We start from the raw sequence: 27833 nt of genomic DNA, 5'->3' as shown, positions 1-27833 counted from the left end.
ATGAAAACAATGCATTTAAACTAACCAATAAATCTTTAATATATTCAAAAATAAGTTTTGTTTTTCCACTTAATATATTCAATTTTCAAAACCACTCTGTTCAATAATTGGGTTTGTAGCTTGAATGTTATGAGCTAGTTTTGCTCTCCTGGCAAGAGGCCAATGCTTCAGGCACTGAAGTGATCTGAGACAAAGATGATTGCTTCCAAATGTGAGAGCAGTATTCATTTCTTTAAAAAGCTGTCCCTCTATTTTGTAGAGGGACCTATCATTTGAAAGGAGTCTCTTTTGTCTTTTATCTCGGGTGTGTTGCACTTTTTGTTGCTCATCCTCAAGTTACCTGAAAAACAAAAGCAGTTGGTGTTAAGGTTGTTATCGAATAGTACAGGAACTGACAATGGCAAAAAAAAACGCCACTAAGTTCTGGATTAACTCAAATTAATTTGGATGATAATTAATGTAGGGCTGCAAATAAGTTACTTCAAGGATGTACATTTTGTGATGCCATAGTAATGGGTTGGCACAATTATTGAATTTCTGGGAGCAGAAACCATCCCCCACCAGTTTAAATACCCATTTCAAACCCCTCTATTTGTTATTCTTTCTTCTTTGGCTTGGCTTCGCGGACGAAGATTTATGGAGGGGGTAAAATGTCCACGTCAGCTGCAGGCTTGTTGGTGGCTGACAAGTCCAATGCGGGACAGGCAGACACGGTTGCAGTGGTTGCAGGGGAAAATTGGTTGGTTGGGGTTGGGTGTTGGGTTTTTCCTCCTTTGCCTTTTGTCAGTGAGGTGTGCTCTGCGGTCTTCTTCAAAGGAGGTTGCTGCCCGCCGAACTGTGAGGCGCCAAGATGCACGGTTTGAGGCGATATCAGCCCACTGGCGGTGGTCAATGTGGCAGGCACCAAGAGATTTCTTTAGGCAGTCCTTGTACCTTTTCTTTGGTGCACCTCTGTCACGGTGGCCAGTGGAGAGCTCGCCATATAACACGATCTTGGGAAGGCGATGGTCCTCCATTCTGGAGACGTGACCCACCCAGCGCAGCTGGATCTTCAGCATTGAGATCCATCACTACTGATTGTTGATGCCCTTGACTTCTTTGATGTTGGTGAGACTCATCTGCTTCTACTGCACAGCTGTTCCTTCTACCCCAGTTGCTGCAATTCATATCAAAGCAAAATCCTGCACCTGCTAGACATCGAAAATTAAAAACAAAAGATGAAGGTCTGCCACTATCTGTTGTTCTCACTTTCACAACTGCCCATTGCTGTTTCAACACTTCTGACATACCTCCTCTGTTCAAATGATTAATTTCTCTAGGTTCCTTTATGAGCTCTGGAGGTCACTGTTTCTGGTTTACAATCAAACTCAATGGAAATCAAAACTCCTCTAAATGTGGGGAGACAGTTCTCTGGGCTTCCTGACCCTGCTTTTTCCAGAGGGTTGAATCCAGGTTCCTTGGATATTGGGCAGTACCTGAAAACTGATGACCCAGTGCCTGATCATCCAGCAGAATGCAGTTTGCAATAGCCACAACCAAGACGACTATTAATGAAATTCTTCATTCTTCCTACTGCTGATCCTAGTATTTTGATTTGACTTTTCCTTTGTTTATCTGATATAGTGGCTGCCATCTTTAGTCTGAATCCTTATCAAATTATTTGAATTGCTTTCTAGTGATATTCTAAATTATCTGGTATGAGGGAGGGAAGTAAACACACTGATATGCAAAATGGAACTCAGCTGGTCTTTTCAGCATCTATAGGAGACAGATATATTGCTGATGTTTTGAGCCTAAGCCCTTCAAGCATCTTCAGGTATTTTTCCTTGAAGGACTTAGGCTCAATGTCGGCAATATACCTTTATCTCCTATAGATGCTGTGTAGCTTGAGTAAAATCTCTCATCTCTCAAGGAGAACATATGCTTTTTTGAGCTTATAACTGAGGGTAGGGTCTCGCAGTGGCCTTCAGAAGGTCTCAGGGTTTAGGCAGGAAACCAGGATTATATATGGGTATATGGGGTGGAACCAGCCATCAGTATAACACACCACCCAGTGAATCTTAGTTCACTGCATTCACTTCTTCCTGCAGTATTTAGGGTACGTGGATGAAGACCGAGAAATTTCTTTCAGAAAATAAATTTTAAAAATGTATAGTTATTTATAAATTCAAGTGATCTGGGGGTTTGGAGATCCTGGTGGAGCACCTAAGCACTGGAGGGCCTTGGTCCCCTTAAGGGAGAAGTGGTGGGCAGGGTCTCTGGCTCTACAGTAGAGGGGGGTGTACTTCCTTTCTGAACCGAATTCCCTAAGACCCTGACTGAGACGGGCAAGAATGAGCTCCACAGCTCGTAGGGCACTTGAGGCAATGGACCCACTGTTACGGTGGGTGCCAGGTCCCTGATGGAGACTGTGTCCTCTCTGCCACTCGGGTACTCAACATAGGTGTATGTGGGGTTAGCATGGAGCAGTTTCATCCTTTCAAACAGGGGGTCAGACTTCACTTCTCCTCACATGCTTCCTGAGAAGGACTGGACTAAGAGTGGTGAGCCAGGTTGGGAGTATAGTTCCCAATGTCAATCTTCTCTTGAAATTGAATGGTAGCTTCCTGCCAGTGTGAGTCTGGAAGGCCTCTTGACTTGAGGGCCAGTTTGACAGCCTTCCAGACTGTGGCATTTTCCTTTTCAACCTGCCTGTTCTCTGGGGGTTGTAGCTGGTTGTCTTGCTGGATGCGATGCCCCTTGCCAGCAGGTACTGAAGTACCTCTTCGCTCATAAAAGATGAGCCCTGGTTGCTATGTATATAGCTGGGAAACCTGAACAGGGTGAAAATGGAATCTAGGGCCTTTATGACTGATTAACTGGACATTGAATGGCAAACGGGAAGTGGGAGTACTCATTAATGATAGAGAGAAAGAAATTGTTTCCGTTCATAGAGGGGAGAGGTCCCTTCAAATTGACACTGAGCTTTTTGAAGGGCCTGGATGACTTAATCAGGTGCACTTTTGTGGGGCAGTGGAAGTGCGGCTTGCACTCAAGGCAGACCTGGTCATTTCCCTGATATCTTCCATGGAGTAGGGCAGATTGTGCTCCTTGACAAAATGAGCCATGCAGGTAACCCCTGGATGGCAGAGCTCGTTATGTAGAGACTGCAGTTGACTGGTGTGTGTAGAGGCACTGATTCCTTTGGAAAAGGCATCTGGAGGGTCATTAAGAGCTACTGGTTGCTAGGTGATGTCATAATTGTAGGTTGAGAGTTTGATCCTACACCTAGCAATTTTGTCATTTTTGACTTTTGCCCTCTGGACATTATTAAACATGAATGCGGTAGATCACTGGTCAGTGAGGAGTGGAAATTTCCTACCAGCCAGGTAGTACCTCCAGTGCCTCATGGCTTCTACAATGGCTTGGCCTCCTTTTTTCACAGAGGTTTTGGAGCTTCTGGTCTTGCAATGTCTGGGGGGGTGGGGGGGGAATGCAACTGGCCTGCCCACCTGGTTGAGGGTGACGGCCAGGGCCATGTCTGGTGTTGTTTTCCACTTGGAAAGGTATATTCTCATCCACCATGTGCATGGCGGCTTTCACAATGTGGTTTCGGAGGTAGTTAAAACCCCTTTAGGCTTTAACTGAGAGGGGGATAATAGTGACTTTTAAGAGAGGTCGAACCTTATCAGCATATTGAGGGATCCACTGGGTGTAATGAGAAAACCCCAGGCATATCCTCAAAGCCTTTGTGATCCTGGGAATGGGGAGCTTTAATGAGGGCACATCCTATTGGGGTCAGGGTCAATGATGCCACTCTCCACCATCTAGACTAGGATAGCAAGATATTTAGTCCTGAACATACATGCTAGAGTTATAAGTGGGGTTCAGAGCTTTTGCTGCATGGAGAAAACTCTGAAGGTTGGCTTCCAGGGTATGGCCACAGGTGATGTTATCAAGGTAGGGGAAGATAGCCTTCATCCCATACTTATCCACCATTCTGTCCATCTGCCTCTGGAAGTTAGAAACCCCATTAATAATACTGAAAGGAACCTTCCAGAATTGATAGATGACCGTTGGCCTTGTATGTTGTATATGGACGGTCCTCAGAACTGATTGGCAGCTGGTGATGAGCAGCCTTCAGGTTGATGGTCGAATAGACCCATTAATGCACTATTTCATTCACCATGTCTGAAATTCGAGGGAGGCGGTAGGTTTCCAGAAGTGTTTACCGATTAGTAGTTTGGCTATAGTCAATTACTAGCCTGGACTTGTTTTCCCCTTTTACCACCACCACTTGTGCTCTCCACGGGCTAGTGCTAGGTTTGATGATCCCATCATTGAGCAGACGTTGTGTCTCAGACATTACGAAGTCTCAATCTGCTGTGTTGTACCTCCTGCTCTTGGTAGCAATAGGTTTGCAGTCTGTGGATAGATTTGGGAAGAGAGGTGGGAGGAGGGGGTTGATATTCAATGTAGAGAGGCTGCATTGGGCCCTGATTTTAGAGGCCTTCTGTTCTAAACTGTTACGGGAGGAGGGGACCAGAATACTCCAGGGTCATGCTCTTAAGGTGACACAGGAAGTCCAGACCCAACAGCACAGGAGCACAAAATTCATCAATACATACAGGTGTATTTTACAAAGTTCTGCCCCTCAAATGACAAATGTACTATACAATACTCTTGAATAAGAGTAGAGTGCAAATGAGATGCAAGGAATATACGATAATTGGAAGGATACATCTTTAGGTTGTATTCTTGTATAGTACTGAGTCTATGAAGCTTTCAGTCGAGCCTCTGTCGATTAGGCATATGGTGGAACGTCCATTTATTTTATCAGTCATTATGGAGTTGCTAAGCTGGTGAGGTCTGTCCTGATCTAGAACTATCAAGGCTAGGACTCTGCACTCCTCAATCGAGTGGCCCCACCACCCTGGGTTACCCAACATGGGTAAGGTGGCATCGACCTAATGATGCAGCAAGATGGCTGCCCTCCTTCCTCCTCTAACGATGATGGTGCTGAGTTTGAATTTGAGTTAATGGCATGATGGCCGCTAAGCCTTTTCACGCTATTTTCTCGCAGCCACCCTCTTTTTGCATGCAGCACAGCAAGTGGGTTCAGGCAAATTCGGGGCAGACGGCTTGGAGCTTCCACTCGTGTAGCAAACCCTTACCCAATGTCCTTTCTTGCCACAACTGGAACAAACTGCCTCTTTAGCTAGGCAATCAGATTGGGGGTGCTAGCCCTTGCTGTAGAAAAAGCACTCCCTAGCACAGGAGCATTTCCTAGCATGGGAAGTGGCAGCTGTTAGGGCTGGGGTAGTAGGAACAGCTAATCCTTGGAAGAGGTCACCTGGGTGAGTAATCTCACTAGCTTGGAGGTCATCACACTTGAGCTTGGCTTGTTCCAACGATTTGGCCAGTTCAACATGACTGGCCAGGTCCTTCTTAGCGGACTACAGCAATCGCTGCCTTATATACCACGACCAGGCCCCCGCGACTAGTGTCCTGGATCTTCTTCCTCACGAACACTGCCAGTAATCACTTCATACCTACAATTCTTGTCAAGTGTTCAGAGATTCAGCAGGTAGTCATCGATGGTCTCTCCTACCCATTGATGATGTAGAGTGAATCAGTGCCTCGCTAGGACCTCGTTTTGCGACTTCAGGTATCAAGCCTTCAAAGCCACAATATCAGCATCATATGTAGTGCAGTCCCTAATGACTGCATACGCTTTAGTTCCTACCCTCAAAATGAGTGTGGACCTCCTGAGTTCATTGGTGTGGAAGACTTCTCTGGTTGTGTTCAGGTAGGCCTGGAAGAGGTCTAGTCAGTATGTGAAATCCTCAACCGCGTTGGGGAACAGATGGTCCATCAGCAGCAAATCTGGCTTGAGCAGCGCTTCCATCTTCTAGGGAATAAGCTAATAAAATTGTCGTGTGAATAAAAGTTCTCACGACTGGAACGATAACGTACATTTTTATTAGCTTATAACTGAGGGTAGAGTCTCAGTGGTCTTCAGAAGGGCTCAGGGTTTAGGTGGGTAGATGGGGGTGGAGCACACCATCAATGAAACTCCATTCACTGCATGCTGAAAAGACCAGCTGAGTTCCTCTTGCATTTTGGTGTGTTAATGTCACTAATATCACAGCATCTGCAGCCTATTGGGTTTCACTCATAAGGGAGGAAAGGCTTAGATTGTTTATTTTAGGGCCTGTATTTTGCTGTAATATTTTGTTCTATTTCCCCAGTGGATCCTAAATTCTGTCTCAATTTCAAAATATTTAAAGATGAGGCCGATCCATTGATCCAAGTCCATTTAGCTTTCCAGAAAGAATCAAATGCTTTCCTCTTCGACCATCAAGTTCACTGATTCAAGGCCTTTGGGCTCCAATATGAATCTATTCCAAATTTTGATTTATATTTTGGGGCAGCATGGTTAATGTAGCATTTAGCAAAGCACTACACCAGTGTCCAGGGTTTGAATCCTCTGCTGGCTGTAAGGAGTTTGTACCTTTTCCTTGAATGGCCCAGTTCCCTTCCACATTCCAAAAAATGTATGGGGTTAATAGGTGGTTGGTCACATAGGTGTATTTGGGCAGTGCAGGCTGGAAGGGCCGGTTACTGTGCAGTATCTCCAAATTAATAAATTACAATTTTGTGTGAAGCAGAACTTGTGCATATTCTTTTCATAATCTATCTTTTTTTGTCATGAACAATTCTCCAATGTTACCTTCAAACTCCATTTGCTCATCCCTAACACAACTCCAGAGAATAAATTTATAAATGTTTTATTTTGAGGTTAAAATGCTTATTTTTCTCCATTCCCATCTCTATTGTGTTGACTAAGAATCTGATGATATGGTCATTCTCACAACATTCAATATGTAGTAAAACCTTTAGCATCTTACCAAGAGGTGAAGGGCTCCGGATAAATGTAGATTTTTATTTTTTACTTGCCTTTTGACCAACAGATATTTGAGGATCCAGAAAACTGAGGGGTAATCCCTTCCCTATCTGAAATATTGATCAATGCTAGTAACTGTCTTAATTATCAGTAGCAAACATGATAATTGTTGATACAAGTATGGTGGCAGTTTGTCTGATGCAGCACTAGCTCTTGTCCTCAATGATGTGACTCCTCCATTTTTGGAAAGTTCTTTTATTCAATGAATCATCTTGACTTGCCCATTCCATGTGGTTTTAGAATGCAGTCTGTTCACATCTGCTGCACAATTGAAATCTTTAAATGAATGATAAAAATTATGGAAGATAACACCTTTAAAATATCCTTCAATTGTACTACTGATGTGCTTTACCGCTGCTGTGTAAGTAGCAAGTTAATTTTACTGAGATCAGATGTAAACTTGCTTCCACTATGAGCTGGTGTGTTCTCAGAGCGAAAAGAGGGAACAACAAACACTTTTGCAATTGGTGCCTGTAGTGTGGATTGTGGAGGGTCATGGGACCTCTCCATCTGGAACCTGCTGGTATTGTGGCGGGTCATGGGACCACTCCGTCTGGAATCTGCTGGTATCGTGGCGGGTCATGGGACCTCTCCGTCTGGAACCTGCTGGTATTGTGGTGGGTCATGGGACCTCTCTGTCTGGAACCTGCTGGTATTGTGGCGGGTCATGGGACCTCTCTGTCTGGAACCTGCTGGTATTGTGGCGGGTCATGGGACCTCTCCATCTGGAACCTGCTGGTATTGTGGCGGGTCGTGGGACCTCTCCGTCTGGAACCCGCTGGTATTGTGGCGGGTCGTGGAAGCTCTCCGTCTGGAGCCTAGTATCACCTGTCAATTGGATGATACAATTTCCAACTAGGTTCTGATTCTGCCCATCCATTAGTGCACACCTGATTAGTGGTCCCTTTAATCACTTAGTGATCCTGGACCAGACCTTCCAGCGTTCTGTTCTTAAAAGTCCACCACATGCAGTAGTTCTTTCTATTTTGTTCTTTGGTCCTGAGATGAATCCTGCTCCATTTCAGGTCCTGAACTGTGGATAATGCTGGAAGAGTCATTAGTAAGGTGTGCACTACACAGGGATTGGGCCTGTCAGATAGCATTGGAATTATGTCTGCATTAAATGATGAACAGTGGGTAGCATATTATCTTTGGTTGATAAATCTGTACATAGTTGCTAGTATTGGTAGTGTTAAGTCCAATGTGACTGGATTGTACTGTACTTGTATGATTGTAAGCAGTTGCAAACAAGACAACCAATTATGAACAAGACAAGCAGGAAGGGTCAGGCAGCTGGTAAGGGGGCCTCAGTCGATGAGAGTATACTTTCTGGGACCAAGGGAAGTCACGGGGGGAGGGGGGGCTCTTTGGCTTGTGGTGTCTCTCCTGAGACACCAACAGGAAATTATAGGAGAATTATGCCAAGAGTGCTCAGAAAGATAAGGAAATATAATCCCTCTAGTATTGCTGTTATGTGCTACAGAAGGCAACAAAACTGCCCAAGTGTGACCAACCAAGAGATGAGAGGAATAGAGGGAATTTGCAAAGTGATTAAAATGCAGCAGCTGCAAGCAGCTCACTGGTCTGGCTGGCACCTCAACCTCGTCAAGGTGTGAGCCATTATCCAGCAGAGGGAAGGAGTCAAGACGCAGTCGGGGGATATGTGGATGGACAGTGGTGACCATAAGGAAACTGAGTCCTACTACAAACTTCCAGCCCTATGTTCCTGAGCCTTTGCAAGCTTGTCCAGTGACCACATGGTCCAAGACCAGCCAAGAGTCACCCTGCTGACCCCTCAAAATGGGGAGCTAGCTGAAAAATGGGAGGAACTGAAATAGGTATGCATACAGTCATTGTGAAATTATGGAGGTCTGGGACTTCTGCAACAAGGAGCGAACTGGGCTAGGGGATTGATACCACCAGCAGCCAAGCGATCACCTAGCCATGTGCCTTCTATGGCTGTGGGACGAGGGGACTCCAATCTCCATCTCTCTCAAAAGGAAACAAGTACCCAAGGCAGTCTATTTGAGCAACAGGATTTACAACACATTGCGGGGGCTGCCAGAAGTGGTTGGTGATGTCACTGCCTATAGGAATGGGTGGTGACTGCAATGTGGATCAGGTTCCCTACCCTTCTAGAATGGAACCTACAGTGGCACATCATTTTCAAAGGAAATAGGTTATTCAAGAGTGGGCATTAATATGGGCATCCACAGGGGTGCCTGTGAGCATCATTTCCCTGAACACATGAGGGTGACTGGTGCTTTAGCAGGCTGTTTAGTCACCACCACATGGCCCAAAGCTAGAGGGGTGTTTTTTCCACTCATGGGGCTGGTGACCATGAAAACCAATTACCCTCTGGGGGAATTAGATTACACTGAGAAAGGAGCATCCACTCAAGTTTTCAGGGTTGCAACAATGTTCAGTGATGTCACCCTACTGGTAACTCAGAGTATGTTGTCTGGAAAGAACATTTCAGGGGAAAGCCCTGTAAGGGTGGAGCTTCCAATGTACTATCCATTCTGACCCAGACCAGCCTCCTCTCTGCTCCTCCCTCTCCAGACATGGCCCCTGATTGATCCATAATGTTACCCCCCCAACCAATTCACCAAATGTGAATCAGTTCTCTCAAACTTCCCCCACCCAACAAGAGAAGATAAGCTGCTCTTCTTTTAGCCTCCACTAATCAGTGCTGGGAGAACACATAACCGCACCATGCCAGACTGTGGCACCTGAATTGCTGCTCTGGCACATGCAGCTGAGAGTCACCCACAAATGCAGACCCTGCTTGACAACAGCTACAGGAGTGCTTATATAGACTAATGAAAATGTTTCAGTAATGACTGTTTTCTTCCACTTCCCCCTCCCTTTATCACCTCACTTCCAGTAATCCTTGCTGGGATGGGTGCTTTGGAAAATAGTTTCTTATTACCCTTCATACAATTTGGCACACACTCCTGACCCTTCAGTGAGTCCACTAAGAGAATACACCTTGGCAATGTAATGCACCTAGTTCAGTTAGCACCAGTCCAAGCAATCAGTGGGGATACAAATGAATGGAATCCTGGCACGAGACGGCAAACAGCTCACCTACGTAAATGGCCTGTAAACCCTGTACCCCTTGGATGTGCATTTGCCAGGCTGACCCCCTGGCTTCCCACAGGACTGCAAAGCAGCAGCCACCTGGGATGCACGCCTCTTGGAGCCGAGGCATCAGCCCCTTCCAACTGGAACGTAGTCATGTGCCGCATTACCTGTCAGTCAAGGTTGTACTCTGCCCACCCATTAGAGTACACCTGACCACTGGCCCATTTAATCACCTAGTTATTACCTGGGCTGGACCCACCAGCTTACTGTGCTATAAAGTCAACCAGATGGAGTAGCTTTCTTTTCTTTGCTCTTTCATACTGAGACTAAACTTTTTCCACTCCTGGTTGAGAATTGTGGACAATATTGGAGGAATCATTGGTAAGGTGTGCACTACATAGGGATTGGAGCTGTTGTACATTAGTGTTGTAGATAGCATTGGAGCCATGTCTAAAGTAAACAAGGAGCAATGAGGAGTGTATTGTAATCCTTAATTGTAAGTCTCTGCACAGTTGCTACTATTGATGGTCACAAATGGCAATGAGGAGATGGATCGGATCATTGCATGATGTAATGACAACAACCTTGTGCTCAATGCCAACAAAATCAAGATGACTGTCGACTTCAGAAGGGAGTCAGGGGAGCACAAACCAGACCTCATCGAGAGCTCAATAGTGGAGAGAATCAAGAACTTCAAATTCTTGGGTGTCAACATCTCCAAGGATCTGTCCTGGAGCCTCCACGTTGATGGAATTACAAAGAAGGCTCGCCAACGGCTATACTTTGTGAGGTGAGATTTGGTATGTTGCTGAAGGTTCTTGTAAACGTCCACAGGTGTACTGTGGCGTGGCGAGCATTCTGACTGGTTGCATCGCCTTCATGGCAATAAACTTCAGAAGATTGTTAACTCGACCTGCCACATCATGGGCACCAGATTTCGCTCCATCAAGGACATCGATATGAGGTGGTTTGGTTTTTTTTATATAAAAAAAAAAGAAGCCTCTATCCTCTGAGCTCCCCAAACAATCACCCAGGCCTTCCTTCTGTGGGGAGGGGGAAAGGTACAGGAGCCTAAACGCGAGTACTTAATGGCACAAGACTGGTTCATCGATTATTCAGGAATCTAATGGCAGAGGGGGAAGAACCTAAGACACTGCCTTACTTTTTGTGCCCTATTTGAATTTTTGTTGATAATGTTGTAAGATGGTTATGATATGAATGACGTTGCTGCAAAAACACCAAATTTCAGGACAACAAATTCTGATTCTGGTAAAGTTTGAAGTGACTGGGTTGTACAATGCTTGCAAGTCTGTACACGGTTGCCAGTACAGGTCTGGTACCCCTTATTTGGGACCATACTTTGCTCATTTTTTGAGGTTTTCAGTTTTTGGGACAAATCTGGGGGGGAAAAAAAATCCAAAACATGTAATCAGCACAGTAGCAATGGCAGAATGTGTATCAATGGTGAAATAACAGCAGGCGTTTTGAGTGCCAACATGAAGCCACAATGGAAAATTCACATGAAATAATACATATTACTTATTCAAAAAAATTGCTGTGTTCACAAAAGAAGATAAATGCAGCACCAAACACTACAATTTCTCCTCGACGGCTTTTTCAAATGCTTCCTCCATTGTCATCTGCCTCATTAAAATTGGTTGTTGTCTTAGTCTCTGTGATTTTTATAAACTGACATGATTTCCGGTTCTATTATCAATGTACGCTGCTCTAGTACTTCACTAAGACCATCTCACATTTACACTATGTCTATAGACACTTTTTCTGCACTGTTAACAAAGGCATCTTCTCTGTCAGATTCAGACCATTTCAGCTATTTCAACAGCAATCCAGTGAATGAACAACTGGACTATCATTATTGATATTTTTTAAAAAAACTTCTTCCATATCCACTTCCAGCTTATTGATGAACTCTGAAGGTACATTTTTTTGCATGTGTGAAGAGGTCACACTATAGTTTTCTCTCCCCTAACATAAGGAATCCTTCAAAATCACCATCACTGTACATAGGTGCAGGCCAGAGGTTGTGCCAGGCATGCACGATTGTCTTTTAGTCACTGTGTTCCAAGCATTGGTAACACCATCCTTGATGCTAATCTCCTTCTGGAAACTCACCACACCCAAGCACCTGTCCACTTCCAGCCTTCTGTTCAATAAATTCTTTATATATTCACTCTTCATTGATCGAAGGGTACCTTGGTCACATGGTTGAATTAATGAAGTTGCATTTGAGGGAAAGTACATGACATGATCATTATCTTTGAGATTTTCCATTGGAGGATTAGCAGAATGTAACATGACTGAATGCACTCAAGACAAGTGAGGAGCACAAACCTGCCTTTAATGGCCAGTAGACACAATAGTCCTGAGGTAAGGTGGGAAAACCAGTGTTTATATTGGTGATAGAAATGAGTTACAAGGACACCAATCACAGAGAGGAGGAAAGTAGGTGGGTGACAGACAGGAGAGTGAAAGGAAACATGCAGGGGGCTCCTGTGGCTATTCACCTCAGCACCAAGTATACCCCTTTGTTGACCTATCTGAGCCAGACAGCAGGTCATCTCTGAGCTTCAGAAGGGAAGGGTGAAGTCAGGTAGAGTGAAAGTCGTAGCAGATTTGAGTTAGGGGACAGATAGGAGATTCTGCAGCCTCAAAAGAGATTCCAGGATAGAATGTTAACTGCCAGGTGCTTGGGTCCAGCATGTCTCTGAACGAGTGCAGAATATTCTTAAAGGGAAGGGTGAGCTGCCAGATGGCATGGTGCCTATTGGTACCGATGACTTAAGCAGGAATGGGATAGAGATCCTGAAAACTAAATTTAGGGGGTTTGATGAAAATCTGTGGAAACAGTCAGTACTATGAACTAGAAGATCAGAGCAGGAAGCAGTGCAAAGTGGCTGAAGGGATCGGTCAGGGTTACAAGGTCTTGAATCACTGGAACCTCTTCTGGGGAAGAGATGACCTTTACAAGTGAGATTGCTTGCACTTCAATTCAAGGGTAGAAAATATCCTTGCAGAAAAGTTTGTTTAATGCTGCTGTGGGAGGTTTAAACTAGATTTGCAGGAGGATGGGGACAATTTGTGGGAGGACTTGCAGATAGGGCAAAATTGCAACCATTGGGATGAGTTGCAAAGCAACAGGGACTCAAACAAATACAGGGATAAATGTTTTGTATTTAAATGCACGCAGCATCAGAAATAAAGTGGATCCTGTAGTACAGCTAATGAATGGAAGGTATGATGTTGTGATCTCATGGAGTCATGGCTAAAGGATGGATAACATTGGGAGCTGAATGTCATCAGGTACAATTTATCCAAAGGGTGGGCATGTAAGCAGAGGGTCTGGCTCTATTGGTAGGGAACAATATTAAAGCATCAGAGGTGAGATAAGACCAGAAGATATTGAATCATTGTGGGTTGAGCATTTTTTTAAAAAGGCAAGGGCAGAAAGTCTCTGGCAATTATTAACAGACCTCCAAACAGTTGCTGAGATGTGGACAACAAATTACAACAGCTGATAGGAAAGGCATGTCAGAAAGGCAATGTTATGGTAATTATGGGACATTTCAACAAGTAAGTAGACTGAGGAAAACCAGGTTAGGACTGGATTTCAAGAGAATTTGTAGAATGCCTATGAGATGGCTTTTTAGAGCAGCTTGTTGATGAGCCAACTAGGGGATTGGCTGTATGCAGCTTCTGCCCAAATGCAGGCTTTGGCAACATATCCTTTGATGCTCTATCGATCTCTGGGGGAGATGAAAACTGCTCCTTTCCAAATACAGCAACAAGGAGATTCAAAAACAAAAAAGAATTAAGTTGTCCTTTCTCTGTTGACCCCTACTCCTAGTTTTCAAATCAACAACTTCTGTCGTTAACTTCAAGTTATTATCTGTTAATGTTGAGCAAGTGCCTTCCAAATGCCAAACTCATTTAAAGTCAATTTCAAAGATAAATGTTCTCCTTGCTCTTTAACAGAGAGGCAAACTTGATTGAGTTTATTATCAATTAGACCTAGCTAAGTATGTTGAGTTTTGAATTCCTCAACAATCGATAGTTTAAGCTGACCAATTACTTCAGAGATGACCTCCAAGGATGGATTCCTTCCTTACAGTCTTGCCATTCCTGTAGTCATTTCTGAAAGGTGAAAATATGAAATCTGACACAACTTGGCTTTATTTTCTAAATAAAGCAAGTGAAGAATGCAAATTACACTGGAGCTAGTGACTAAAGCTGTTATTGCATGTCACGGCCAACTGGAAGTCCTCACATACCTTTTTAAAGTTTTATTTTGCCACAGATGCCATTCATACACTGTGTGGTGACTTCATCCCAGGTCAAAGCAATGTTCTTAATGGAATGGTAAATATTGTATTCTTTCTAAAATTTGGTGGTTTTTTTAGTTGTACCTTTTGAGTTACACAAATTGTTTGGGTGAATGTTTTGACATAATAAGCTTTGAAGACTGCAATAACCCCTTGATCCATGGGTTGGATCGATGAGGTTGTATTGGGAGAGAGAAACACCACTTTGATATTAGGATGGAGATCCTAATATCAAATATAATACAAGGGGATTTCCTGAAGCATTATTAGAGATGGCAGAGGCCGAAAGCATTGAATCCACGCTGCTGAAGATCAAACTGTGCTGGGTAGGTCACGTCTCCAGAATGGAGGACCATCGCCTTCCCAAGATAGTGTTATATGGCGAGCTCTCCACTGGCCACCGAGACAGAGGTGCACCAAAGAAAAGGTACAAGGACTGCCTAAAGAAATCTCTTGGTGCCTGCCACATTGACCACCACCGGTGGGCTGATATCGCCTCAAACCGTGCATCTTGGCGCCTCACAGTTCAGCGGGCAGCAACCTCCTTTGAAGAAGACTATAGAGCCCACCTCACTGACAAAAGACAAAGGAGGAAAAACCCAACACCCAACCCCAACCAACCAATTTTCCCTTGCAACCGCTGCAACCTTGTCTGCCTGTCCCGCATTGGACTTATCAGCCACAAACGAGCCTGCAGCTGACGTGGACATTACCCCTCCATAAATCTCCGTCTGCGAAGGCAAGCCAAAGAAAGAATTAACAAGTAGCAAATTGTTAAAAGGAACATTTTCTTTCATAGAATAATTTTCCAATTCACTAGCTTAACAGCTAATTAAGGCATCTTCAAAAAGTTTGTGTCATCTAGCACTTCTTGTTGCTGTGATAATGCGCTGGAATATGTGTTTGTTTTTAAACACCCTAGGGTTTTCACTCTGGTAAGTGGCAAATTACATTTATTCAGTTCATTTGCAAAGCCATGAATATATGTATATGATAAAAAGCATGAAGAGAGTTGTTACAGTTTATCTGTGATGTAGTCAGAGTAGATGAGCTAATTTTACAAAGATTTGACTCCAGTTTTCTATTCATTCCTCAGTGTCTTATTTCCCATTTATTCACTTACACATTCAATAGTTTTATTTATGTATATATTTAAAATCTCTCTTGATCTGCAAGGCTTCCAGCCACCATAATGTCAACCTTCCGCCAAAGCTCTATCGAAAATGCCATGGCCGGCTGCATCAGTATGGTACAGTTGCTGCAGAGAAATGAATTGGAAGTCGATCCACAGGACCATAAGAGTGCCAGAGAGGATTACTGGAATCCTCCTCCCTCCACCCCCAATCGGCATGATCTATCAGGATCATTGTCTGAAGAGGGTGCACAAAATCATTGAGGACCCCTTTCAACCTGCTCACAGCATCTTTCAGCTGCTCCCATCGGGGAAGAGATACAGGACTATCAGAGCAGCTCTACCAGGCTGAGGAACAGCTTCTTCCCATTGTCAGAAATAAAACTTCTCACACATGAGTCTCTTTAAAACTGATGACACGACAAGCTTTATTTACAAGTCTGCAAAGTTGGACTCAACTGGCTTCTCACCAGTTAAGCCCCGATACATACAGTGCATTGATTTTTATACCCTTGTTGTTTGCCCTTCCCCTTCTTATTAATACTGTTTTAATTGGTTAGTATTGCAAAAGCATTCTAAGTACAACTGCATTTTTAATTATCACGTTCGTTACGTACGCTGCGAACTCTACATACACTAAATTCTGTTTCTCACCCTTCTTATCAATCTTTTGTCTCCTGCATGTCTCTCACTATGACCATGAAAAGATATGTTTACAAAAACATATCCAGCTGAACTTTTTGTCCTTGGCTGCTAGTAAGCTCCCTGTCCGTTCTGGCTTCCCTTTTTATGATTAATCATCACATTTTAACTTAAGCCATTTTAACCTAAATTCTCTATCTCTAACAATCCACCCCTTTCTCTCTTTAAAATGTGTGTATTATATATATGAATGGGGATTTTAACTCGGGGAAGAGAAATGTCTCATGATAAATTAATTTCGTGCTGAAGTAAAATTCTAACGGGGTCTCCCAGTTCCCCTGGTTGCATAGCCTGTTGGACCATGGAAATCACCAGGCTGCGTAGACAGGGAATAATACAGGGCAAAACAAGTAGGAGGAATAAAATACCTCCGATGACCCACAATAAGGTACGCCACCAGGTTCCTCCAAACCATTTGTCCATCCAATTTAATTTTGCAAAAGGATGCCAGGTTTGAACCGGTACATGGGACAAAGTACGAATATTATCAGTGATTTTTCGAATGGCTTGGCCATTATCATCAATCTGTAAGCAGCAGTTAGTCAAATTAAGCTTTCCACATACACCTCCTTCTGTGGCTAGGAGATAGTCTAGGGCCAGACGGTTCTGATATATAGCAGAGCGCATTTGACCTTGCTGGGATGCAAGTAATTGCAGGGCTAGAGCTGTTTGATTTGTAACAATTAAAAGTTCCTGCAATTTTAGTTGCAAGATCAACAAAAAGGTTATCTCCCCCAACTGCGTGACCGAAACTTTCATGGTTATTTGGATGGACTCGAACTAAGTCCGGCTGTTTTAAAGGGGCAGGCACTTTTGAGTGTGGAGTGGAATTTCTTATTGGAACAGTACGCTGGTGTATGCAAAACCAGAGTCCATCAGGGCATGGTGGGCCTGAGTCACCCTTCCAACCGTTAAGAGGGAAAGGAGTGGTATTAGGAATCTGTATATAATGACCCATATTATTTCCTTCTTTTTCCACACAAGGGGTATATGGATGTTGGGTGGTATTTTCTGCCCAGCATTTCTCAGGAACTGAGGTATGGGAAATAAAATTACCCTCCTTTCTTCCCCAAATGCGGTCCTGAAACAGGACCACTGTGTCTCTGCATTTCTTACATTTCACACCTGATAAAGACATAGGCAAACTAAGAAAAATCAAAGAACATAACAATAACATTGTGAATCAAGTCTTTCTGCGAAATCGCAAGGTAAGAGGTTTTTCTCCAGGAACACAAGTCCAATCTGAGTTCGTATCAGGGTCCTGAGGCGCCTCTACAGGTCCCTTAAATCTGGATGCGTGTGTCCACCCCTTCTCTCTTGTTCGTGCTGTAGCCTCTGTAGTTAAGAGAACTTGGTATGGACCTTCCCACTGGGGCTGGAGTTTTTCAGTTTTCCAGGTCTTGATGAGAATCCAGTCTCCTGGTTCCACCTTGTGTAAAGAAAAGTCTAGAGGCGGTGTTTGTGCCAATAGTCCTCTCTTTCGTAAATCTGTAAGAGAGCGTGATAGTGCCTGTAAATAGTTCCTAACAAATATATCCCCTTCCCCCAAGGTGGGACACCCCTCAACTGTACTCCAGAAGGGAAGCCCAAACATCATTTCATAAGGGGACAACCCTACATCTTTTCGTGGGGCAGTACGAATTCTCAATAAAGCCAGGGGCAGACACTTTATCCAAGGCACTTTAGTTTCCACCATTAATTTTGTCAATTGCATTTTTAGGGTTCCATTCATACGTTCAACCCTCCCTGAGCTTTGTGGATGCCAAGGGGTATGCAAAGAGACCTGTAATGCATTACAAATCAATTGCTGGATTTTTGAACAAAAATGTGGACCCCTGTCTGAGTCTATAGAATCCATTATACCATATCTGGGGATTATCTGCTCTAGGAGGAGGCGAGCTACTGTAGAGGCTGTAGCATTTACTGTTGGGAAGGCTTCCACCCATCGGGTAAAGTGATCTATTACCACCAACAGATACTTCCATCTTTGGACTTGAGGTAACTCTGTGAAGTCCATCTGGATACTTTGAAAAGGGCGTATGGCTAATGGTTGACCTCCCATGGTCCCTGTCCTCATTATCTTCTTATTAATTTTTGTGCATAGGTGACAGTTCTGCACCTCCTGTTGGGCCAAGGTGTAGATTCCCTTACACACATATTCTCGAAGCACTGTGTCACATAAGGCTTGGGTGCCCCAGTGGCTCTGATGATGCAGGTGTTTTAAAATATTGCGAGTTATTTCTTTATTTAGAACCATTCTTCCATCTGGTGTCTTCCATGTTCCATCAGGCAGCTGGCTTGCGCCCAGCTGAGCCATGTCCTTTTCTTCCTTAGCAGTGAAAATGGGAGCCTTCTTTATGCCTTGTCTTATTGGGATTAAGGTCAGCAAACGGACTTCTTGTTGCATGGCTGCCCTTTTGGCTTCTTCATCAGCCAGTCTGTTTCCAATTGCTGTCGGGGTATCTCCCCTCTGATGGCCTGGTATGTAGACCACTGCTATTTCCTGGGGTAATGTCAAGGCTTCTAAAGTCAGAGTAATCATCTGTTCGTGTGCCAATTCCTTTCCTCTTGATGTAATTAGACCACGCTCCTTCCAGATCTTACCAAAGGTATGCACTACCCCATATGCGTACTTGGAATCAGTGTAAATCGTTCCAGTTTTCTCTGCCAGTATTCTGAGGGCTCTCTGCAAGGCATATAGTTCACAGGACTGTGCTGACCAGCTTCCGGGTAGTCTCGTGGATTCTACTACTTTCCAAGTATTTCCTTCTATTATAGCATACCCACTTCTTCTCATTCTGTCAACACATCTGGCGGAGCCGTCAATGTAGAATTCATATCCTTCTCCCAGAGGAGTATCGCAAAGGTCTTCTCGGGTCTTGGTCTGAAGATCCATCAACTCGACACAGTCGTGCTCCACCTCTCTCTCTGTTTCACTGCCGTATAAAAACTGAGCTGGGTTGCAGCTATTAATCTTTGCAAACTGTAGATCTTCTCCGACCATTAAAATGGTTTCATACTTTAATATGCGAGAATCAGTCAGCCATCGATGGGCAGTTTGTGTTAATAAAACACTCACAGAATGGGAGGTGTACACAGTCATCTTTCCTCCAAAAGTAAGTTTACGTGCTTCCTCTACCAACAGAGCAGCAGCCGCTACTCCCTGGATACACGTCGGCCATCAGCGAGACACTGGGTCCATCATTTTGGAAAGGAAAGCCACTGGGTGTCGCTGACCGCCTTTTCCCTGTGTTAAAACTCCCACAGCTGTTCCTTGGTTATGAGTGACAAATAGCTGGAAGGGCTGTTTTAAAGAGGGCAGAGTGAGTACTGGGGCTCGTGTCAGGTGATGCTTCAAGTCCTCAAACCATCCCTCCTCCTCCTGGGTCCATTTCAATGATATTCATTTTCATTTGTCAGCTTTTTATACATAAACTTCACCAAAGCTGAGTAGTCCTCTATCCATAACCTACAGTAACCTAAGAGTCCCAGGAATTGTCTTATTTCCTTCTTATTACGGGGTAACAGCATTCTAGTGATTCCCGCAATCCGTTCAGGGGTAATCCGTTTCTGTCCTTTACTTATCTGGTGTCCCAGATATACCACAGTTCTCTCAACGAACTGTAACTTGTTCCTGGACACCCATAGACCCTTTTTCCCCAGATAATTCAAGAGTCTAATTGTATCTCCCCTCATTTCTTGTTCCTTGGGTCCTGATAATAGTAAATCGTCCACATACTGCATTAGTTGGGAATCATCAGATTGTGGATAGTCCGCCAGGATTTGTTCTAGCATTTGTCCAAACAGGTTCGGAGATTCAGTGAACCCTTGGGGCAATACAGTCCACCGAAGCTGTCTCCGTCTACCTGTCCATGGATTTTCCCATTCAAACGCGAACATATCTCTACTTTCCTCTTCTAATGGACACGTCCAGAAGGCATCCTTCAAGTCGATAACACTAAACCACTCATGGTCTGGGGGAATCCGACTCATAATAGTATAGGGATTAGGCACCACTGGGTGGCGGGTCTGAACAATAGCATTCAAACTTCTTAGATCCTGAACTAGGCGATAGGATCCATCTGACTTTTTCACTGGGAGTATAGGGGTGTTATAAGGTGACATGCATTCTTCTAATAGTCCGTCTCGTATTAGAGTCTCAATTACCGGCTGTAGCCCTTTTCTCCCTTCCAAAGAAATAGGATACTGACGTTTCCTTACCGGCTGATGACCTGGTATTAATGTGACATGTAAAGGTGGGATGTCCAGACCTCCTCGATTTCCCTCCTTATACCAGACTCTCTCGTCAATCTGCCGTTCATCCTCTTCCTTTAGAGCACAGAGGTGGACTCGCACTTCTCCGTCCACAGGGAGAGCACCCAAACCTAGGAGAGCCTGTAAGTCCCTTCCTAGGAGGTTAAATCCAGCCGACGGTAACAACAAGAGGTCTTGTACCCCTTCTCTTTCTTCCAGTTTCACTGTTACTTGGGGAATTATTGATACCATTCTGGGAGCCCCTTCTATCCCAGAAATTGTCAAATTACTTTTTACAGGCTCAGTTCCGATTGGCACATTTATTACACTACTTCGTTCCGCTCCTGTGTCCACCATAAACACCACCTCTTCTCCCTTGGGACCAATTTTTAGTTTTACCAGGGGTTCCCTCTTATACTCGGTCCCTAACATTTGGAACCCCTGACCCCCCTAATCTTCTTCCATAAGTTCGAGGGCACGCAATTCCCTCTTGTATCGGGGGCATTCCCTCTTAAAGTGTCCTTCCTCATTGCAGTAATAGCACTTAGCGAACCTCCGGGGTCTTCCCTCTCTTGGATATCTTGGATTGTTTAGAGGAAGATTTTGTTTTCTTTCCCCTCTGGATTCGGCATTCATCTGTTGGATAGTCTGTACCATAACCTTTGTCGCCCTCTTTTGATCTTCTTCTTCTCTCTGCACATATACTTTTTGCGCCTTTTTTAACAGGTCACTTAGGGGTTTTTCGCTCCAGTCCTCCTCCTTTTCTAGTTTCTTTCTAATGTCCTGCCATGATTTGGAAACAAATTCAATTCGAATAAGCTGTTCACCCATTGGTGTACTAGGGTCCACGCCAGCATACTGTTGAACATTCTTTCTCACCCTCTCCAAAAAATCAGTAGGGGACTCGTCTTTCCCCTGGTGGTTCCCAAATGCCTTGGTAAAATTGTGACCCTTTGGCACAGCCTCCCGTATCCCTTTAATTGTCCACTCTCTATATTGTCTCATACTTGCCAATCCCTCGGGTGTTCATTTGTCCCACCTGGGTTCATTTAAGGGATATTTTTGTTCATGGGGTCTGGGGTCCCCAGGTTGTTCATATTCCCACATGAGGAGGGCAGCCCGTCGAATCATCTGCCTCTCCTGGGGTGAGAATAATGTTCCCATTATTGCCTGCATCTCTTCCCACGTATATGTGTTTGGTCCCAGGAATTGGTCGAGCTGTTCAGCCAGTCCTATAGGATCTTCCAATAACTTTTTCATTTCTTTCTTAAATCCCCGCACCTCTGTACTAGTTAGGGGAACATTCACATATCCCGTTCCCCCTCCCGGTCCTCCCATAGGAACTTCCCTCAGGGGATTTAGGCTTATTGAAAACTTTGATGGTCCTGGACCAGTCTGGGATCTTGTCCAGGGTCGGTTTACCAGTGGAAGTTTAGGGTCCGACTCCCTTAATTCATTCTTTTTTTCCCGGCCCCTTTCGGGGCAATCAGATTCATCACCTTTCCCCTCCGGTAATGAGCTTTCCTCGGGCGCAGTAGGCACCGGGGGAATATAAGGAGGGGGAAGGTTGTCCAGAGGTTCCCACTTCTTTTCTCCCGTTACCCTCAATTTAAAACATTTTGTTAAGGATCCTGGCCAGGGAACCCAACAAAATGCATATGCTGACTCTTCTTGATTCACCTTTGGTCTCGAATTTACATATATGTTTAATGCTTGTCTAACCCAATCCTCATCAGATCCAAATTTCGGCCACCAGACCGAGGAACCTTTAATAGGTTGTTTCGAGCAAAGGAGACAATATTGAACTATCTTTTTCTTGTTTTTGTCTCGATATCTTTTACTATCCCAATTTTCAAACATTCTCCCCAAAGGGCTGTCAAGGGGAACTCCCAGGAATTGTCCTGAATTTTCAGACGAGCCCTTAGATTTTGATCCTCCCATTTTCCCACCTAGATCCGTTTATCGTTGCTGAGGACCCTCTCGTTCTGGACCCTACTCCCTTCTTCTCAGACGCCTCGTTGGAGGTACTGTCCCTCCTTCGGTTACCGCTGAGGTTTCCCTGGGGTCGACCCCTCTCTTCTCGGCACTTCGTCGGAGGTGCTGTCCCTCCTTCGGTTACCGCCGAGGTTTCCCTGGGGTCTATCCTAGAGTCCCACGACAGGGTCCTCACGCCACGACAAAAGCTCTATACCTGATCTATTACGTTAGGTTTTTTTTTATCCAAACAGGTGTATCCCATTACACCTGTTACCCAATCCCCACACCACAATCGTAAGTCGTCACTTACCGGTGTCTTCTCGGGGATTGAACCGTCACCCTTCTCCTCTCCGTCTTGTCGTGTCACCTTGTCCGGATACCACTCGCTCAAGCCGCCCGAAGCGACGAGCAAGGGACTAGGAGCCGCTGAACTCAGCGGGGTGCACCACCTCCGATGTCCCTCTTCTCGCCTCCCCTCACGGCCGGAGTGTAGATCCCGGACGAGCCCCCATTTGTCAGAAATAAAACTTCTCACACATGAGTCTCTTTAAAACTGATGACACGACAAGCTTTATTTACAAGTCTGCAGAGTTGGACTCAACTGGCTTCTCACCAGTTAAGCCCCAATACATACAGTGCATTGATTTTTATACCCTTGTTGTTTGCCCTTCCCCTTCTTATTAATACTGTTTTAATTGGTTAGTATTGCAAAAGCATTCTAAGTACAACTGCATTTTTAATTATCACGTTCGTTACGTACGCTGCGAACTCTACATACACTAAATTCTGTTTCTCACCCTTCTTATCAATCTTTTGTCTCCTGCATGTCTCTCACTATGACCATGAAAAGATATGTTTAAAAAAACATATCCAGCTGAACTTTTTGTCCTTGGCTGCTAGTAAGCTCCCTGTCCGTTCTGGCTTCCCTTTTTATGATTAATCATCACATTTTAACTTAAGCCATTTTAACCTAAATTCTCTATCTCTAACAATATGGGCAGTGAGGATGCTGAATGATCAAAGGAACTGCTTACATGAACCATCATAGACTCTAATATTTATGAAACAATATTCATTTATTTGTATAATGAATACTTAGCCTGCATATGTATTGATTTCTGTATCTGTGTGATGTCTGGTTGTGTAAATGCATATTTTGCACCAAGGTCTGGAGAACTCTGTTTTGTCAGGTTGTACCTGTGCGATCAGATGACAATAAATTTAACATTTTTAAAAACTTTTAATATTCATCTTTCATTTTTAATATTTTTTTTGCCATATTGCTTTTTTGTTATCTTCTGTAGGTTTTTAAGCTACCCAACCCTCCAGTTTGTAGTTCCATACACCCTCTTTGCTTTTTTTGCTGTCTTGCTTCTTTGTCCACCATAGTCTCTCTCTCTTCCTTTGGGATGTAACAATCCAGCAGATCAATGGGTATCGCAGCCATAAGAAACGAGTAGACTTGAGCAAGGAGCCAGCAGTGGTGCTGCTGGTGCTCGAATGTCGATAACCAACCAACATTCAATCTCTTCCAAGTGGGCAATTTATGAATCTTCCTAAGAGTATTTCTAAAAGGTTCAACCATTCAAGTTGATCGTACTTCCCCCCCCCCCCCCCCCCATTGGTGTCTCTTTGTGTTGCTGAAGAACCAGTGACAAGTCAAGGATCTCCATCAATGCCATCAGTTACAACTCCAGGTCCTACACCTATGGCACCAGTTCAAGTTCCATATGCTTCAATCATAACAAGTCAACCAGTCATAAGCCATGGTGGGCAAGACGATATATTATCACTCATAGGAAAACAAAATGAAAGTTCTGCTATGTTAGCAGAACAATAAGGTTCATATTGTTTACCCAAGAAGGAAATTTCAGTTTTTAATGGAGATCCATTACAATATCTGACATTCATGAAATCCTTTGAACATCACATTGAAAGTAATACTGAAAACGTTAAAGATAATCTGTATACTGGAGGACAGGTGAAGGAGTTGGTCAAAACTTGCCAATCCAGGCCAAGGTTTTAAGAGCAAAAGAATTATTGCATCTTCATTATGGCGATGAGCATAAAATCACAAGGGGCCCACAAAGACAAGATTCTTTCTTGGCCAGTAATAAAATCAGAGGATGCAAAGGTTTTACAAGCATATGCCCTCTTTCTGAGAGGATGTTGTAATGCAGTGGAAAGTAGTGTATACTTGCAAGAGCTGAATTTGCTTGCTAATTTTTCGATTATTGTCAATAAATTACCTTTATAAGCTGAGGGAACTGTGGAGAACAAGGTTGCAGAGCTTCAGATGTTTTCTGGAAGGGACACCACTTTTGAGAATTTTGTACAATTCTTGGAATGGCATGCATATGTTTACACCATAACCATTATTTGGAAATATTAAGATGCTTCAATAGTTCTTAAGACAATGATTTAGATTTTTTTAAATATCTTTAACAGAATTCAAAGGGAAGTACCTTTGTTACTGCTGTGTCAGATACAAACACAAGAAAGAACAAGGAAATAAAGGAAAAGGAAGTTCAGACTGTTCAGGAAGACTCTTTGTATTGCAAAGATAAACATCCTTTATAAATATTTTCACAATTGGAGAAAGTCGTAAGATGAGAAATTAAACATTTTAAAAAGACTGGAATATGTTTTTGTTGCTGAAATTAAACATTTAAAAAAAAAGAGGAATATGTTTTGGTGGCTTGTGTAAAGGACACATCGGCAAAACCTAATGAGTGACTCTGTTGGGATATATGCAGTTTAAAACATCCTAAGTTACTACATACTCAACAATCTGATTCCAAGATTAAAGACTCAGTCAAAGAGAATGCCTCTGCTTTGGTTCAGACAAACCGTCTTATTGGGCCTAGTGACAAAACTCTCTCAATCGTTCCTGTGCAGGTTTCAGCTAAAAAAGGAAGCTTCATACTGAAAACTTGCATATTTCTTGATCCAGGAACTACAACATAATTTTGTAATGTTGAATTGATGAATAAACTTGATCTTCATGGTAAAAGATAACAAATCTTGTTGAAGATGAATGATGAAAGGAACAATTGAAACTAATATAGTTTAAGTTTTACTGATTGTTCCCAGAAACTCCTGCCACTGCTGCTCCAATATTTTTCTGGCCAGGGAACAGTTCCCCTATCACTGATAAAATCCCCTGTTGAACTTGCATACTGAAAATAGACATCGTGTCACAGAACAAGTTACCTTAACTCACCGCCTGTTCCTTCTTGCTTTCTGCCTTTCTTGTGTTATGTGTCACATTTGACATAAAGGACTCTCCCCAGGAATGACTACACACATTTTCTTCAGCTCACTGAAAGTAAAAGGTAGACCACAACCACAGGCTCTCCCAGTCCAGTTAAAGTACAGGTGGAAGAAGCCTGGGAGATTCTATGAAGCTTTGAAGTCAAACATCTTGAATTCAAAATAATGGGAAACTTATAGCAGCTGTGCTAGCGGAGCAAAAAATGAGATTGGTAGTCAGTGAGTTCATCCAGAACTCGTGAATTTATTTTGTCTCACATGCAGTGTTATTGAGGCGCTTGAAACTCCCACCCCTCATTGCTGCAAGTCACGTGGTTATGTATCCATGTGGCCTATGTGCATGCGTGTTCCTTCTTCTTAATGGAAGAGAAGGATGCGCAGCACCATCTTTGGTGTGGCTGCTCAGATGATGCATGTGTGGGTCGCCACAAAACACCCCCGCCCCCCCCCCCCCCCAAGAACTGGTGATAGTTCAAAGATTGTACAGTTTTGTGTTTAGGTAGCCTGCCTCTATGTTTGGCCATTTGCACAGAATCCAGTTGTTCTAAGTCTAGATGAGCTGGCTTAATGTGATCTATCGTGAAAAGTTCCAATTTTTCCCCAACATCCAATGTGAAGGTAGACCCGTTGTTATGCAGCACTTGGTACGGCCCCTTGTCTGGCTGTCGAAGTGGTGGCCGGTATGCACCCCGTCTGACAAAAACTTGCTCAGTTTTTTAGATCCTTGGAGATAGAGGCAGGTGCCTGGGTGGGGTGGGTGCCAGGTTACCAAGTCTGTCGCGGAGCTTTTGTAGAACCACCATGCTGGCTCTCTTTCCCCCCCCCCTCCCCTTGGGGTGGGGAGAAACTCACCAGAGAGTGCTAGGGGGTTGCCGTAGACCAATTCTGCCAATGCTGCCTGTAGATCTTCCTTGGGTGCAGTGTGGATCCCGAGAAGGACACAGTGGAGCTTGCCCACCAAGATGAAGCCTGGAATTCTGGCCATGAGCATTGACTTGAAATGTCTGTGGAAACATTCGACCAGGTAATTTGACTGCGGATGATGGTTTGATGTAGTTGGGTTCCCAGCAAACTGGCTAACATTGCCCAAAGGCTGGATGTGAACTGGGCACCCCGTTTGGCAATGATGTGTGCTGGAATGTCAAAGGGAACTACCTGAGAGGGAATGTCTGGAAGGTCTTGGCATGGATTAGTCTCTTGCCTTTAAGGTTGACCTGTGGGCCCTCAGAAAATCTGCTCCCAGGAGTGGCTTTTCAAGAGTGGCCATTGTGAAGTTCCATTTGAATGTATTTGCACTGAACTGAAATGTTATTTTCAGTTTGCACCTATGTCCTTATGGAGCTGTTGTTAGTGGCCTGTAAGATGGGCCCTTGCAGTCTTGGACAGTGCCAGGGTGTTGGGACACTGATCTCTGCACTGGTGTCACAAGGAAAGGCATCCAGAAATTCTGTCCCAAACATGCAGTAGGCTGTCTGGTTAGCCAGCCGCCAAAGCCATCAGTAGCGGCTGGCCTTGGCACTTCCCAGGAACAAGCAGGCCATTGGCAGCAGTGGGTTTTGGACTCGCCACCTCTGGTGGTAGAAACACCATTGGTTTTTAGTGTCCTCCTTTGGGGTTGCTGGAGGTCTTGTGATGTACAAGGCTTAGTCTGGCATGGCCCGGGGTCTGGACAACTGATTGACGGCAGACTTGTTCTCCCTCTTGGTTTGCCAGAGGAGGTCTGCTTTGGCAGCGACCTTTCTGGGGTCACTGAAGTCCTCGTCTGCCAGAGGTAGCAGTATGTCGTCAGGTAGCTGCTCGAGGAATTCCTGCTTGAACACAAGACAAGGCTTGTGTCCCACTATCAATGCTGGCATCTCATCCATCCAGGCAGATGGGGTCCTGTCCCCTAGGCCATCCAGGTTCATTAGCCTGGCTGTCCTCTTGCATCTGGAGAATCCAAACTTGTTTATTAGTAGCATTTTCAGCGCAATGTATTTGCCGCTGCCTGGTGGGGCTTGGATGAATTGTCTACCTAGGCCGTGGTCTCTTGGTCCAAAGTGGTAATCACTTGAAAATACTTTGTGGAGTCTGTAATCTGTTTGATCTGAACTGTGCCTCTGCCTGGGTGAATCGTGTGTGG

General features: G+C 44.2%; 2 long non-coding RNA genes across 3 annotated transcripts; one reads left to right on the top strand and one right to left on the bottom strand.

Annotated features, from left to right (window-relative positions):
• Positions 1–14: 14 nt before the first annotated feature.
• LOC138751491 (uncharacterized) lies at positions 15–23639 on the bottom strand. Of its 2 annotated transcripts, none has more exons than XR_011349981.1 (2): positions 22749–23639; positions 15–340 (listed from the first exon to the last, which is right to left on the bottom strand). It is a non-coding gene; the product is annotated as an uncharacterized lncRNA (long non-coding RNA). The 2 variants fall into 2 exon arrangements; XR_011349982.1 differs by lacking the exon at positions 22749–23639 and adding an exon at positions 3043–3615.
• On the top strand, positions 3267–24976 carry LOC138751490 (uncharacterized). The gene is made up of 2 exons (XR_011349979.1): positions 3267–3368; positions 24887–24976. It is a non-coding gene; the product is annotated as an uncharacterized lncRNA (long non-coding RNA).
• The last annotated feature ends 2857 nt before the right edge of the window (positions 24977–27833 follow it).

This window comes from Narcine bancroftii, chromosome 1, assembly GCF_036971445.1.
Source record: "Narcine bancroftii isolate sNarBan1 chromosome 1, sNarBan1.hap1, whole genome shotgun sequence".
NCBI lineage: Eukaryota > Metazoa > Chordata > Chondrichthyes > Torpediniformes > Narcinidae > Narcine > Narcine bancroftii.
The sequence above is the reverse complement of the archived record's forward strand: the minus strand, read 5'-3'. Positions and strand labels throughout refer to the sequence as shown.